The 14,622-nt window shown below is 44.1% G+C and overlaps 1 long non-coding RNA gene across 1 annotated transcript in view; it reads left to right on the top strand.

Moving 5' to 3' along the window:
- Positions 1 to 5,367, top strand: part of LOC135313449 (uncharacterized) — a 38,181-nt gene extending 32,814 nt beyond the window's left edge. Inside the window, exon 4 of the long non-coding RNA XR_010373092.1 lies at positions 3,637 to 5,367. This is a non-coding gene — a long non-coding RNA (uncharacterized LOC135313449). The remainder of the gene's footprint in view (positions 1 to 3,636) is intronic.
- Positions 5,368 to 14,622: the final 9,255 nt, after the last annotated feature.

Here is a 14,622-nt window from a genome sequence, read left to right as displayed (position 1 = left end):
AGTCTAGATAAAATTTAGTTTCTGTCTCAGCTATTCATGCTATGCCTTTGTCATAGACATCATAATCCTGTTAGTTCTCAAGCTGTCCAGAGAGTCTGTCAGGAACTACAGTAGAGACAAGATCTGAATTTTTCATGTACAAAGTACCTGCTGAAAAGGTATCTCAAAATATCTATAAAATAAAAACTTTCAGGCTTTCTTTGTAGCTAGAAAAGGAAAGACATGGACCCATTTCTCCCTTTCTTGAGATAATCTCCAAGAGCTGGGAAAAGAGCTGAATTTAACTTAAATAAGCTCAGCTCAACTCTTACCAGGATGCCATGGCCCAGGCTGACCACGGCCACCAGTTTTGAGCTCTGACACAGATAACAGCCCATTCACTTCAGCACAAGAGCCAGCAAAGCTCAGTGCTGGGTCCTGCACTTGGGTCACAACAACCCCATGCAACACTACAGACTTGGGGAAAGCTGCCTGGAGAAGGTCCTGGGGGTGTTGGTCGACAGCTGGCTGAACATGAGCCAGCAGTGTGCTCAGGTGGCCAAGAAGGCCAACAGCATCCTGGCTTGTATCAGGAATAGTGTGGCCAGCAGGGGTAGGGAAGTGATCATGCCCCTATACTCAGTTTTGGGCCCCTTAGTACAAGAAGGACATTGAGGTGCTGGAGCGTGTCCAGAGAAGGGCAACAAAGCTGGTGAAGAGTCTAGAGAACAAGTCTTATGAGGAGCGGCTGAGGGAACTGGGGTTGTTTAGTCTGGAGAAAAGGAGGCTGAGGGGAGACCTTATCTCTCTCTACAACTACCCGAAAGGAGGTTGTAGTGAGGTGGGTGTTGGTCTCTTCTCCCAGGTCACTAGTCAGAGAACAAGCGGAAACTGCTTCAAGCTGCATCAGGGGAGATTTAGATTGGATATTAGGAAAAATTTCTTCACCAAAACGGCTGTCAAGCATTGGAACAGGCTGCCTGGAGGTATTAAAAAATATGTAGACGTGGTGCTTAGGGACACGGTTTAGTGGTGGACTTGGCAATGTTAGGTTTATGGTTGGACTCGATGATCTTTAGCGTCTTTTCCAACCTAAATGATTCTATGATTCTAAGAATTTGCTGATTTCTCCTGCTCTGGGTCTGTAGGCTGCCTTCCAGATACAAGAGGCACATAGCTGACGTAGTGAAAAACAAAAACCTTTCAGTCATCAGAAGATGTTCATATGAACAATAAAACCTCTGATCCCACTGACTATTATTTTTAAAATATTGAGTTCTACCTCCATGCAGTATATATCAGGGTTGCATTAGGAAATAGTGTCACAGAGATTTCCATTGTGCCTTGAGCAGTACTCTACCAACACTTAATACAGACAGAAGCTGTTCATGTGTGTACAGAATAGGCAGGCAAGTGAAGCTGAAAGCACTGGCACTATGTTATCCTCTAGGAGCTGGCACAAGATGAGAACCCTAGTCCTGAACAGAGCTGTGTGAAATGTGCTCAGCTGAAACACAAAATTGCATGGAATGAATGTTACACACTTGAAACCCAGCAGTTTGGTAAAAAGGATCCCTTCGTCTGGAATGTACCTGGCCCCAGTTCTGAGAAAACTTGGATGAAATTGTGAAAACCATAAACAGCTTTATTTTTTTTTTTTTTACTTGGAAATTGCTGAAAGTCAGGGAACACAAATCCACTGAGACAGAAGCCAAAGAAAAAGTTTGTCATTATTCTCATTTACCTTTGTACCCACCTCTTCATGATGCCTTGCCAGGACACACATTGAGAAGTTTAATAAGTCCTTGGATGAAGGAACACAACTCTTCTTTCTGTACAGAGAAAGCAGATACATTTTGGTGTGACACCAGAGAGTTATTCAACAATGATGATATTTGTACAAATGAGAGACTTTGTCCAAGAGGAGGATGTCTGTGATGCTGATAAAGCAAGTTATCTGTAACTTCTATATGATGTTTTTCCTCCTTGGATATCAAAGGACTTCACAAAGGAAGGAGGATATTCTTATCCTGTCATTATAGAAAAAGAGAACTTATACAACAAGAAGTGAAGGAACTTGTCCAAGATCAAATGGTAGATCAGGGAATGGAAATAACCACTGTCCTGTTCCTGTCCCCCATGATTACCCTGCGCTGCGAAACATGTTGAAGGTGGAAGTTGCTTCCTCAGCCTCTCTCCCACAGCAAGGGCCTTGGGGTAAGGGCGATATTGCCTTACAGGAGGAGAAAATTGGCTGGTCCAGGGAAGACATGCTTAGAGCAGCTGAATAAGAAAAAGAGATGGGGTCACTTGCCTGAGATTGAGATGTCATTGCCATTGGGTGCTGAGAAGCAGAGTCTTGTGATGTCATTTTTTTTTTAATTAAAAAAACAGTTAAACACAATGGAGAATTGCTCCATTTTTTACAAGGAAATACATCTGTTTCACAAAGATGACTTCCAAATTATTACACATACATCATTAGGAGGTAGCAGCTCCAGGAGCCTGGAAATCCAGGCACTGAGCTTTGCAATGTGATGTGCTGCAAGGGACCAGCCTGTCAATACCTTACACAACAAGTACACCCAATGGTTATATGGAAGTAGCTTCGCCAGGTCTCAGCTCAGGTTGAAGCCTCATTATGGCGGATGCTGTACAATCTACACAGGAGAGATTCCTTGCCCAGATGGGTTATGGTCTCTCTAACAGAGACAGTTCAGAGCTTGAAGGCATATTGAAAGGGGATGCCTTGTCAAGGATCTCAAAGGAAGTTTATGGCAGAAGTGCAAACATATTAAATTGAGATCTGCTGAGCTGGAGCCTGTATCTTGACTTCAAAAGCCCCTGCCTTCCACTGAGCACTTTCAGACTACTTTTTACCTGTCTCTCCTCTCCAGATGTTTACTTAAAACTACTGTGCCATAATGGTTAGAGATTCAGATCCACAAAGGAAATAAAAGAAACAAGAGAAACCTCCTTTGGGCTACTCTGGATAGAAGTCAGAAGGTTTACGTATGGAAATTATCTCTTTGCCAGGGATTTAGGGGTTGAAGGGAGACCTGTGAAGTGTCGTTGCTAGGGCCAGGATAAACTGGGACAAACCCCAGCATATCCTGAACACATACGTCATTTTCAACAGGGAGCTGTCAATTAGCACAGAGCAAGTCAGTTGTCTCTGCTCTTTGGGGAAGGGAGGTATCTCTCTGTGACTCAAGAGCGGATGGTTTGGTGGCGGCAGCTCAGCCAACTCCCATCACTGGATTAACAAATTACACAGATATGTTCCCTCCTTTGTATTTACAGCACATGACTGGAAAGAAGGCTCAGGAAAAAAAGATAATGTGAGAAGAGCTGAGTTTCCACATGTAATGTCAGCTGAGTGGCCAGAAGGGATACTGATGAAAGCCAGCAGCCTGCAGCAGGATGCTGCCTGTCTGTCTACCTCTAGTGCATATACCTTGCTGTTCAAGGGCATAGGATCCCATCTCCTAATCCCAGATAAAACACAGCATTATAAACTACTGATATTTCCCTTTTTCTAATTTCCAGTGCTTAAATTAATGCTGAGCCTGTGTCTTTAAGCCCTGTTTGTTGCTCCTCTTGTTGCCATAGCATTTAGTGTTTCCATGTTGGAGATTTACTTTTTTTTTTTTCCAGACATTACCCCATCAGCACAATTCCAGACCTGGGATTCCAGCCACTTTTGGCTAAAGGGAAACTCATTTTTGTTGCTATAAAAGTATCAAGCCATGTAAATGCCTGTGGCTCAAATTTAGGTCCTTGTGTCTAGGAATAGCAGCACAGCTGATGAGTGAATGAGAGGAGAGGAAGAAGCAAACAGACCACTGTGCATCTTGTCTCATTCCTCTGAGTCAACTTGTCCTCTCAAGGACAGCAAGAGGAACAGGCCTTTGCCATCCCCTGGCACAGCAGCAACCCTTATAGCTTGCCTCAGGGTTGCTCCTGCAAGAGAGATGGCCAAGGCCAATGTGCCCCACCTGAAGTGCTGACCCACTGGGCCTGGTCTGAGCCACAGCTGGGAGAAGGAGTCATCCACTCAAGAATACAATGACTCAGAGGCAAAAGAAATTGCTCAGCTTGCCTTGATCCAAAGTCCAAGACAGCAGAAACTCAGCCAGCCCTTTAAGGTGCTGGTCCGTGGTTAAACCCAGCTTGTTACTAAGGTCTTTGCTGGCATGCAGTGGATGTGGGAGGAAGCATGACACCAGAGGCCCCTCCTTTGCTACATCCCACCTTTGCAGACTGCATAACACTGGAGTAAAGTCTGCTCTCTGCACTCAGGGATGAGCAAGATTAAGGGCCCCTCAAGAGACCAGAAGTGGCTGGTGTAAGAGGAGAGATAAGCTGAGCCTTCTGAATTGAACTATCTTCTCCTGAATACCAGAGAGTTCAGAGGGAAATTTTGGCTGTGTAGAGTATAAATGCTGTGTTGTTTCTTGTGCTGGACTCCTGCAGCATCTGCAAAACCCTAGAAAACAATGGTGTGGAAAAGATACAGCTGTACCTGCAAAATGCAGATCCCAGATATTAACCCTGCCCTGAAATCACTGCACTGCTCTGAGCTTCTGGTTGCCTATCTGGAAAACAGAAGTAATGAATGTATATTTAATTGTCTTAGTAAAGTGTCTGCTGATAGAGGGATGGAAAATATGAGCTAAGCACAAAGTACCACTAATATTAAGCTATTTCTTACAGCATTGTTAACACTGCTTTCTGCAAATCATTGCTGTTGACTCACCCTGTCACTCAAATAATTTATGCTGCACAAAGTGTCGATCTGTTACATTGCAGCACAGATTGAAAGAAGAAGATGAAATAATCTAGGGAGTATGGCATGAAGTTTTAAATAGCTCTAAGGAACAGCTACTGCTAGTTATTAACATTATACATTTTGCTAAATTACATAAAAATAATATTAAAATAATAAAGCATTTCAGCTACAGTATTACGTCATACTGTAATATATCAGAAGCAGCAGTGCATGCTAATGTATGAGGAAATGACATTTTAAAATGCAAATAATTTTAAAAGTGGGGAAAATTAAATTAAATTTGAAGTAAAATTGTGATGCAAACCCAATCATTTTCTACAGTGCTTTTTAAATTTTGAACACTTTTTTCATTCAAATTCTATTACTGAGCCTTGTGGATTTTGTGGAGAAGCAAATCCAAGATCATTCCTGGAACTTTTATTGAGACTAAAATGGGAAGTGTGGTGCCAAACACAAACAATTTTCCTGTTTTCTACCTCCTTGTCTTTTCTTGTGGTTTTGGATGAATACTTACTGTCTAATATTCATGGGTTATGTTGCTGTACAGGGACAACCCCTGAAAGAAAGTTTTTTCAGTAAAGAGCTTGTTGGCCATACTACCATGATTTATTTTTATTACCACTAGATCCAGTATCTTCTCTTTTTGGTTTGGTTTTTTTTTTATTTTGCACATGAAAGGAAGAAATATTTCTGTCAAAGGGATAACTAGTCAAATCCTCAGGGTGAAAGTGTCTCATTTAGACTTTCTTGAAAGCCCAGGAGAAAAGACAGCTAATGACAGCAGCAAGACTGAGGGAGCTGGATAAATCATGGTTAGGGAAGTAGAAAATTATGATCAGCCATGCCGTTCCTCAGCAAGCAGGAATCCCCAAGCCTTACTACCAGAGCAGTGTGTAACCACGCAGAAACTTGCTGCTGCAGCAGTGAAGAGCCACGGCTCTGAAAAAGCACAGGCAAGTGTTCTGGCTTCCCTGTGGAGACTCTTCAGTAGAGGCTGATAAGCTCTGGCATACCACAAAGTGGGTCTGCAGCAGAGCAAGGATTACAGGTACATTTGTTGGGCAGCCCAGACAAATGACTGGTGGACAAGGCCTGACCTTCCCGACAGATCCCCACCAGGGATTTCTGTTACCTGAACAGTTCACATCCTTGTATCTCTCTAGCTTCGCCAGGATCTGTAATGAAGTCTATTCAACTGGCCAACAAAGAGCACCACAAGTAACTAGCAAAGACTGAGAGCTGCGTAAGGCTATCTGGATCTTCCCCTTTTTCAGGCTCCCTGGCTATTAGTGAACCTGCCAACTTCTAGGCAAGTCAAATCAGAGCCTGCTTTAAATACCAAGTGGGATATAAAAACATTTGTAAAATCAAGATGCATATTCAAGCAGAAATGCAGTTGTGAAAATCAAATCATGGCTTGAGAGGGGAAAACATAAGCTGCATCTAAAATCCTAAAGAGGATTTTAAAGGACCCTACAGAGGATCCTAAAGAGGATCGTAAATAAAGATACATGACAGATGGAGTTTCACGAAGATTGGAGACATACAACCATGTACTGAAACTGCACATAGCAAATCCTCAGCTTAAGTTTCTTATTAGTGTGGGGTAAGTCAGGGTCGGGGAAGCCCTGGATACACCTTCTCTTCCCTAAGCTCCCTTCTGTATGTGCCAGGCTACAGATTATTTCTGTTCCTACCTCCTCACCAGCCAATCCAATTGCCCAGCTAATTGCCCTCTCACCAGCCAAGTTAATAGCCAAGCTAAATTCTATGTTCAGATTTTCACCAATAGAAATATCTTGGGAATTTTGATAGCACAACCCTTCTCCTACCAAGGTTGCCTGAAGGCAACTTCTACAGGCAATCAAATTTCCTGGAGCAAAGATTGATTCTATCTTCTGGTGCTTTATTTTAAAGATCCAGACCCCAGATGATGTCATCTTTTTGCCAATTACACCCCTGTCAGCACAGTCAATCGCATCCAAGACTACAGGGTGTCAAAGGCTCTGAGCTCCAAGAAATGTCTCAGCTGGCTCTTGGCTCCCCTTGGCTTCTGGACACAGCGCTCATGTGCACAGAAGGCAGTCACTATCTCATGTCAAAACTGACATCCCAATCTGTAGAGCTCTCATCACGAGGACTGATTTTGATTGTGTGGTTTTGACTTTCACACACACAGTGATAGCCCCATGTGCTGCAAACACAAATCCTGTGCAAGCTGCACGTGGCAGAGGTATGATCCAAGTTAATGTCCTGCTTGTTCACAAAAGAACCTGACCTCTCTTGTTTCTGTGACTCCTTTTAGCTCAATACCTCATTGATTAAACACTTCGTTTTCATGTGCCTTTTGCATTGTTGAACTAATTTCATCCACGGTGGGAAAGAAGTCTCATATAGACAAGTCCTGAGAGAGCTAAGCTGTTTATTTCTATGTTGGTATTCTGACCATTGAGCCCTACTAAAAACAATAAATCATGGAATAACTTACATTTAAGTAGAGACTCTTAGTGATACACTGACAGCATTTTAACTGCTTTGGGCATTTCAGAGTATTTGACCATGAGCAGGCTCAACCTTGACATTTTAAGCTAATAAAGCAATTAAGATGGGTATTGCACATTAGATATTGTTTTGTTTCTGAGCAGAATTCATAATATAAGCCTATCTGAGCATGTTGCAGCTGTAGTCTTAAGCATAGCCTGAGCATCATCCTCACACTGCATATTTAACCCAGTGAATATTGTGCTTTCTTTGGTTTTGGCAGCAGGAGATGGGAAACTCTCAAAGTCCTCGTGTGGGCTCCTGAGTGCTGCAACTCCTGGTGAGAGGATATACAGAAGGAAAGTCCAAGGTCTTCACATAGGCTTTGTCCTTGTTGTCCTTCACCCTAGCAGGCAGAGGAGAGAGCACTGAAAATAATTTTAGGTAATTGCTTCAGGTTACGTGTCCATACAGTGGCATAACACTGGAGTACAGAGGGCTGAGAAGGTTCATGGCGATGCAAGCCCTACAAAGCTGAGTTGCTCCATGTTGGTGCTTAATTTGAGGAACTATGTAAAAGGGCAATTAAAGAAATGCAATATATTTCTTACACTTAGTTCTGTCCCAGGATACTAAGCTCTATAGCTTGTGAAGGGACCTGTAATGCCTGTATCTGCCTCAGCAATTCCAAAATCCTAATGCAGACCTTAAAGACAATCTTTAATGTAAGGACAAGGACCCAGAGCGGGGTGTAGGTGGGTCCTGGTGATTTGAACTGGGGGGCTGATGCAGCACACATGCCCATGCGGCTGCTTTTCCAGCACAGAGACACCCAGGATGAGTTCAGCTCCTCCACATCACTACTTGCCTTTTCTTGTGGGGCAGATTACATTAAGCTGCATCTCTAGTGCCACTCCATATCTGAGGAAGTTCAGATGTCTGTTCAAATCCATTTCAAAGCTTAAAAAAATAAATGTATATTTTCTCCATGATGCCTTTGTTTGTGCTGTCTCCTGTTATCTCCCTGGTCTGGTTTTTTTTTGTGACTCAGTGGAAAGTCAGCTCCTGTGATGGCTAAAAAAGAACAGGAGGAAGAGAGAGCTCACTTCAGTAATCCATGACTATGTTTATTTTTCTCTTCTTTGGGGGATTTATTTTATGACTCTCACTAAACTGTTTACAGAAAGTTCAACAGCTAGTCAGAAAGTCATTTGCAAGGAAACTGAGCTAAACTAAAACAAAAATGTTGGTCAGTTTCCCAGAGGAAAAAGTGCTCTTTTCTGTAATGGCTGTGCTTCTCTTCCTCTCCACCCACATATTGGGGAAGTTCAAATGCAATAACAGGGAGCTGAGCTGGGGTGAAGACTGAACTATAGCTGGTCTGCAAGATGGGGAAGCTCATTTATCCCCCAAAACTTTTTGCTTTTTTCCAATCTTTAGCTTGAGATCAATGAGAAGGACACAGTCCTACACAAGTCAGGAGTTATGTGAAATGACAGTGTATAGCAACAACAGAAATAATAAAATTCTAATGCGTTGTCTTTCTTGAGTGTGCACCAGCTCTTTCCAGCTCTCAAGGAGAACTCAAAGACCTCTTTAGACATCATCAAATAACTTATCTTCACAGCATCACAGTCTGCAAGTGGAGAAACTGAGGCACAGGCAAGCTAAGTGGTTTACCCAACATCGCAGAGGGGAAATGTAGTAGGGCCAGTTTTAGAAACTAACACCCACATTACCTGTCTTGCCAAACTATTGGATGCAAGAAAGGCTGAGAGAGACTTACCCTTATGCTCTTGTATTTCATCATTCCTGATAAAAGACACACGTTGTGCAGCACCTGTTAAGGACAACGTGGAGCCTCTTACACTGCTTTTAAATTGGCTGCCAGGAGTCCTAAACCTGTCCCAGGTTTCTGGAGGAAGATGAGCAGCACCTCTTTCCCCAGCGAGGTGGAGGAGGCAATTCCTACCAGGGCACATGGCAGAATGTACAGCCCAGCTGTTGTAGAACTGTAAAGCAAATCTTTATTTTGTAGTTTTACAGACTAAAGCTCCAGCCACTAACCAGCATTACTCCTTACCTCTGCACAGTTTAGTGGCCAGCTGTGGGCTTTGCAGGCTGACGAGCTAAGTATTGCTTTGGGCCAGTTAAGTGATGCAGTAACTGAAATGTTTTCCTGTTTGTGGGTAAAGTGTTCGGATTTCATTTAGAGTTCAAATACATTTTGATTTAACAAAATAATTATGGTATTTTTGATAAAGCCTATTAAATATAAAAATGTTTATGGCACTTAGATATTGGGCAGATTCAGTTCCTGACTGCGGTCCTTAACCTCTGAAGGGTACTTTCCCAGTTCCTTTTAAATCACATGCAGTATTGCTTGCTTCTGACTCTTTATTCATTCCATAAGAGAATGTTAGTTAAATACCAGATAAGTAAATACGTAATCAATGAGACATTTATTGAATGTTAATGCTGTGTTTAATAGAGCTTAGAAATTTAAATGGGTCACATTAAGATGTAGAGTGCGCAGCAGGGAAACTTCTCAATGTCACCAACCCCAATCACAGAAAAATAATGAGCTGGGACCTTCAAAATTGGGACACCTTTGTGACTCGGGGGCAGGGAGGAGGGAGGTTATTTTGTTCCCTGCTTCTAACCCCACCAGCAGGAGGACTCCTGACAGGGGACAGCAGACCTGACTGTGGTATAGAGACCCAAACTGATAAGACCACTGGAGTCTTAATTTAGGCTAGCCATGCAAGTGTGGCAGCATTCCTGTGCTCATAACCTGAACCCAGGCTTCTGAGCTCAGACAGGGGCCCTGGCTAATGCAACTAGATCACGTCCAGGCTCAGCTGGCTTACCTTCAGACAGTTTGGCTGTCCTTACACACATCAAGGCAGACTCTATTTATTTTCTTCAGTGAAGACTGAGAGTGTCAGTCTATAACTTCATCCCAACAGCTGGAAAGTGTACAAAAACTATTACAATAGAGATTACAGCCACAGTCAATGCTCCCAGCGGAGACATCTGCTGGGTAGAGCTAAGAGGGGTGGAAATCTCATCATTTGAGTTGCTTAAAATTGGACAAAACAAAACCCTAGAGACTGTGGAGAAGGAAGAATCTCCACAAGTGAGGAGGGAGCCTCAGTGTGGCCTGATGCAAAAGACTGTATTGTCACCTGAGATGGGACCATACCTGTCCTCAGTAGTAGACTTGCTCCCCATATGTGGCTGGAAGTCACATCCTAGAGACCATGGGATGCTGCTGGTTCGGCATGCTATCGTACAGCCCTAAGTGACTGAGTGTCAGACCAAGAATGCCCCTATAGGCAAGCTACAGGCTCCCAGGAGTGCCTGCTGTGGGTAAGAGATGGGCAGGGCTGAGAAACCCCGCACCATGCAGGCACAGCGCAGAGACAACCTCTAACAGGACCTGTGGGCCAAAGGCGAGGGACTAGGACACTGCTCCCCATTTCTCACCACTTCACCTCAACTCACAGCTTTGTGCAGGGACAGAGGACACCTTCAAGGAGGAGAGATGCTGGGGGAAGAAAAGCAAATGTCCAGGGAATTCAAATGTTTCTTTCTTCTGTGTCTTCCCCCTCCAGCACTCTTGGCAGCCAGAGGGGCTCCTCTGTCCTTGGAAAGAATCCAGCTGCCTCTCCAGGCAACACTACAGAGAGAAGATATTAGGGACTTGGAAACTGCCTGGCTTTGCTATTTAAGCTGGTCCTTTTCTCTGCTTCGCTTAGAGAGAACTGAACAGCTGGTTTTCCATTGGTGCAGCCGGGGTTTTTACCTTAAGACTAATTAGAACAATTTCACTGGCAGTGCAAAAGCTGCACTTTTTTAGGACTTGCTGAAAAGTTTAAGATGTGTCCTGGGTGTATTTTTGTAGTAGAAGCTAAATTTTATGATCATTTTTTTTTCCTTCCTGTAACAATAGTAATTCTGCCTTTAGCCTGGCCTCATTTTTCTAGTCAAGTCTGGTCCATCTCAGTGTTTAACTGGGCCCATCACAAGGCTGCGTAAGTGCCTGGAGAACACATTAAAGTGAGGATATTTTTAATAGTGAGGGTATTTAACCTCTGGCCCAGCTTACCAGAAGGTGATGGAGTGTCTCTACCTAAAGGCAGTATCTTTCAAAATCATACATGCTTCTTCAAGTACAATTTCATGGGCTTGCAGGATGAGTCAGGAGGAAAGAAAGTCTATGGGTTATTTTCAAGGTGCTTTGACCTTCTCTATTCTGGAAGGACACCAAGTTTGGGTTTCCTCTCTCTCTCTTTTATGCTACACCAAGGCAGGTGCCTGGAATTACTGCAAACTATATTGAACAATGTTCTTCACTCACATGTTTTCACAGCCAGAAGGAAGTAAGAAGAGTTATCAATATATATGGCATGAATATTGCAGGCCATGGGATCTAACCCTTCAGGAAACCCTACCTGAAAGCAAAGCCTAGTACCCAATGCATTATTTATCCCCTCATGTGGTAATTACCTTTTGTCTCCCTAAATCGCCTCAGCAGTTTCACTGGAAGAGGTTTCTCAAAGCTCTTATTTCCTGGCCTAAGAAAACTGTATTTTTTGTAATGGGCACAAATGGCTACTGTGTTTCCCTCCAGAAGGGGATGTATTTCAGGGTGAGCAGGGAGCAGTGACCTCCCAGAACTGTTCTAATGTGGGTGCTGCAAGTGCAGCTTTGCAATTCAGATCAGCCACGGAGCTCACCCCAAGCCATGAAAAACAAGGCCATCTTGCCTGACGTTGCTTATATGGAAAATCCTTCCAGCTGAATCATGAGCTGACAGGAGAGGCTGCGTTGTGTTTGTATAACGGATGCTGCTGACCTACCATTTCAATATATTTCTTTCGTGACTGTTCTGCAGAGCCTGCTTGTCGGAGACCCTGAGAGCATCAGTCTGAGCATAACAGAAATTTCTTTCTATCTTTGCAGTTCACCTTTAATAGGGACGAGAACAAATCCCCTAACTGCCTGAGCATCATCAGGCACCTGACAGGTCTTATGAACACTTTCAAGAGCCAGGAATAAGAGCTCAAGCACTTACTCATTTATAGCTTTGATATTAAAAACAGAGAGTCAACAGAGTATAGGGGAGATAGGATCTTTTCTGTGTACGAAAATTGCCTAGCTTCACGTTCTACATGGTACTTCAGATGACAAAAAAAAATCCTTGTAGGGTCCCATCTATCTGGGAGCTTTTCTGCAAAACCAAATCTGGAGGCAAAGTGACAGAAAAGCTTCTAGATTTCTCTATTCCAGGCTGAGACAAGTTTGTAAATACTTCCAGAAATTGCAAACACACCTGCAGGGCAAGGTCTCAAGTTCAGCTCCCTGCTATGAAATGCAGAGCACTGTAACTTCTTCAGCCCTCCCCCAGTCACCAGCTGTAAATCCTGCCCTTCGGTTACTGGAATATCTCATCGTGAGGGATACTTTATTTAGGTTGAGAAATACAAATTCACCTTGACAGAGCCATAGTCAAGCTACATTGCTGATATATTTGTACAAAGCACTCCTAGTGTGGAAATAACTTATAGTGACACGAAACACATAACATTTTTGCACAGTAACTTTTTGCCAGTATACTTTATTCCAAAATTACCACTCTTCCCAAAGAGAAACATGCTGTATTAGCAGTAGCACTGTTTTGATGGTAACCCTGCATCTGTACTAGATGGCTTTGCAGGCACAACTCTTCTCCCCTAGCCAGCTAGTCTAGGTAACTTCCTTGCAAAGGGAAGAATTGAAACACACAGGCCACATGGACAAGGGGTCTGTGCAGGATCTGCCCTTCCTCCAGGAGGCCGCAGGTTCAGACGGTGCAGAAGGGCAGCATAAGGTGCTCTCACCACCAAGTAAGCTGGCACTGAAGAGCCTGTGTCAGGAGGAACCTGTCATCAGCAGAAAAGGAGTGCTGTAAATCACCCAGTATAGGTTACTGGGATGTGGAGAGCTGATATTGCCCTGATGGAAGGCTCCCAAGACTCATATTTTCACTGATCCAGTGGCTCAAAACACAAAGGCGGGAAGAATGAAGGGACAGGACATGCAGCACTGAGGAGGCAGAGGTATTATTTCACTACAGCCCATCTGCAGCAGCTTTCACGTCCCCAGGGGAGACCCTGGTTCTGCAGGTGCAGGTGCAGGTGCAGGTGCAGGTGCAGGCACGTTGTGCCATGTGCTCAAATCTCCTCTCCTGATAGCAATCTCAGCTATCACTACTTGGGGAACTCATTGGCACCAGCTCACTGCCAGGAGCCAAAGCTTCTAAATAGGGGTGCGAACAAGCTGCTTAGGGACAGCTGAGGAAATGCTGGCTAGAAATAGGGGTGTTTGGTAACACGGTGGACAAAGAAGAAAGTGCAGCTAGAGCAGTACTCAAGGTGGGAGCAAGCTGTATAAAAAAGTCTTAGCTTAGGAGGGTGAAATCTAGAAAAATTATGCTGGACTGGAGTAAAAAGCCCCTATTCCCATCCCACCTAGGATCCTGAACCACAGCTCAGAGCAAATGAAGGACTTCATGTGTTGTGCTACTGAGAGAGGTCACCATGAAGCAGTAACTCAGGCTCACCTACTGCAGTCTCCAGGGAAGGAACTCACAGCCCTACTGAGGTTAATGTGGCAGCTGCAAGACTCAGTAACTTGGTGTTGAGGTGAGTTAGATCTGGCATTGGGTATATACCAAAACCAAAGACGAACAAAAAGTGTCTGTCAGTACTCAGCGAAGGGAGGGGAGAGACATTTCTATGAGCCTGGAAAGGGTTTGCTGGGAGGGGTGGGAGGACTAATCTTGGTAGCCCAAAAAGATCTGTGCTTCCCAGCACTTCCATGGCAATGCCTCTGAAAAGTAGGGTTTGAGGGCTTGTACTGAAGCCTTTAGCTGTAGGAGAGTATCAGATGAAGATAGGCAATGCTACCATAGGCCAGAACTTGCCTGAGCCAGAGGGAGCCTGTGTGTGGCTGGGGCTGTGCTCCCTGCAGGGGGCTGGAGCTGCACCCCCTCTGCCAGCTGCAGCTCCAGCTGTGGGAGGAGGCTCCCTCCTGCCCCAGGAAGCATTGGTGGATCTCTGGGTGCTTTGGAGCTCTTGATAGTTTTGGGCTCTGGTGCAACAGGGGCTCTCTCTGTGCCTGCTTTGCCAGCCTTCTGTGCCTAGCAGAGATTGTTAGCAGTGGCAGGGCCCCTCAAGTCTAGCATAGGCAAGCTGTGCCCAGAAAAATAAAGCCTCCATCTGCTTCACCATGATCCTAATCCTATTAAAGCCTGTTGACTTGAGTACAAAACAACTTTCACTGCAATGGACACATCTTGAAGTCTCTGTTTAGTCCCTGTTTCT

Source organism: Phalacrocorax carbo, chromosome 5 (genome assembly GCF_963921805.1).
Source record: "Phalacrocorax carbo chromosome 5, bPhaCar2.1, whole genome shotgun sequence".
NCBI lineage: Eukaryota > Metazoa > Chordata > Aves > Suliformes > Phalacrocoracidae > Phalacrocorax > Phalacrocorax carbo.
The sequence above is the reverse complement of the archived record's forward strand: the minus strand, read 5'-3'. Positions and strand labels throughout refer to the sequence as shown.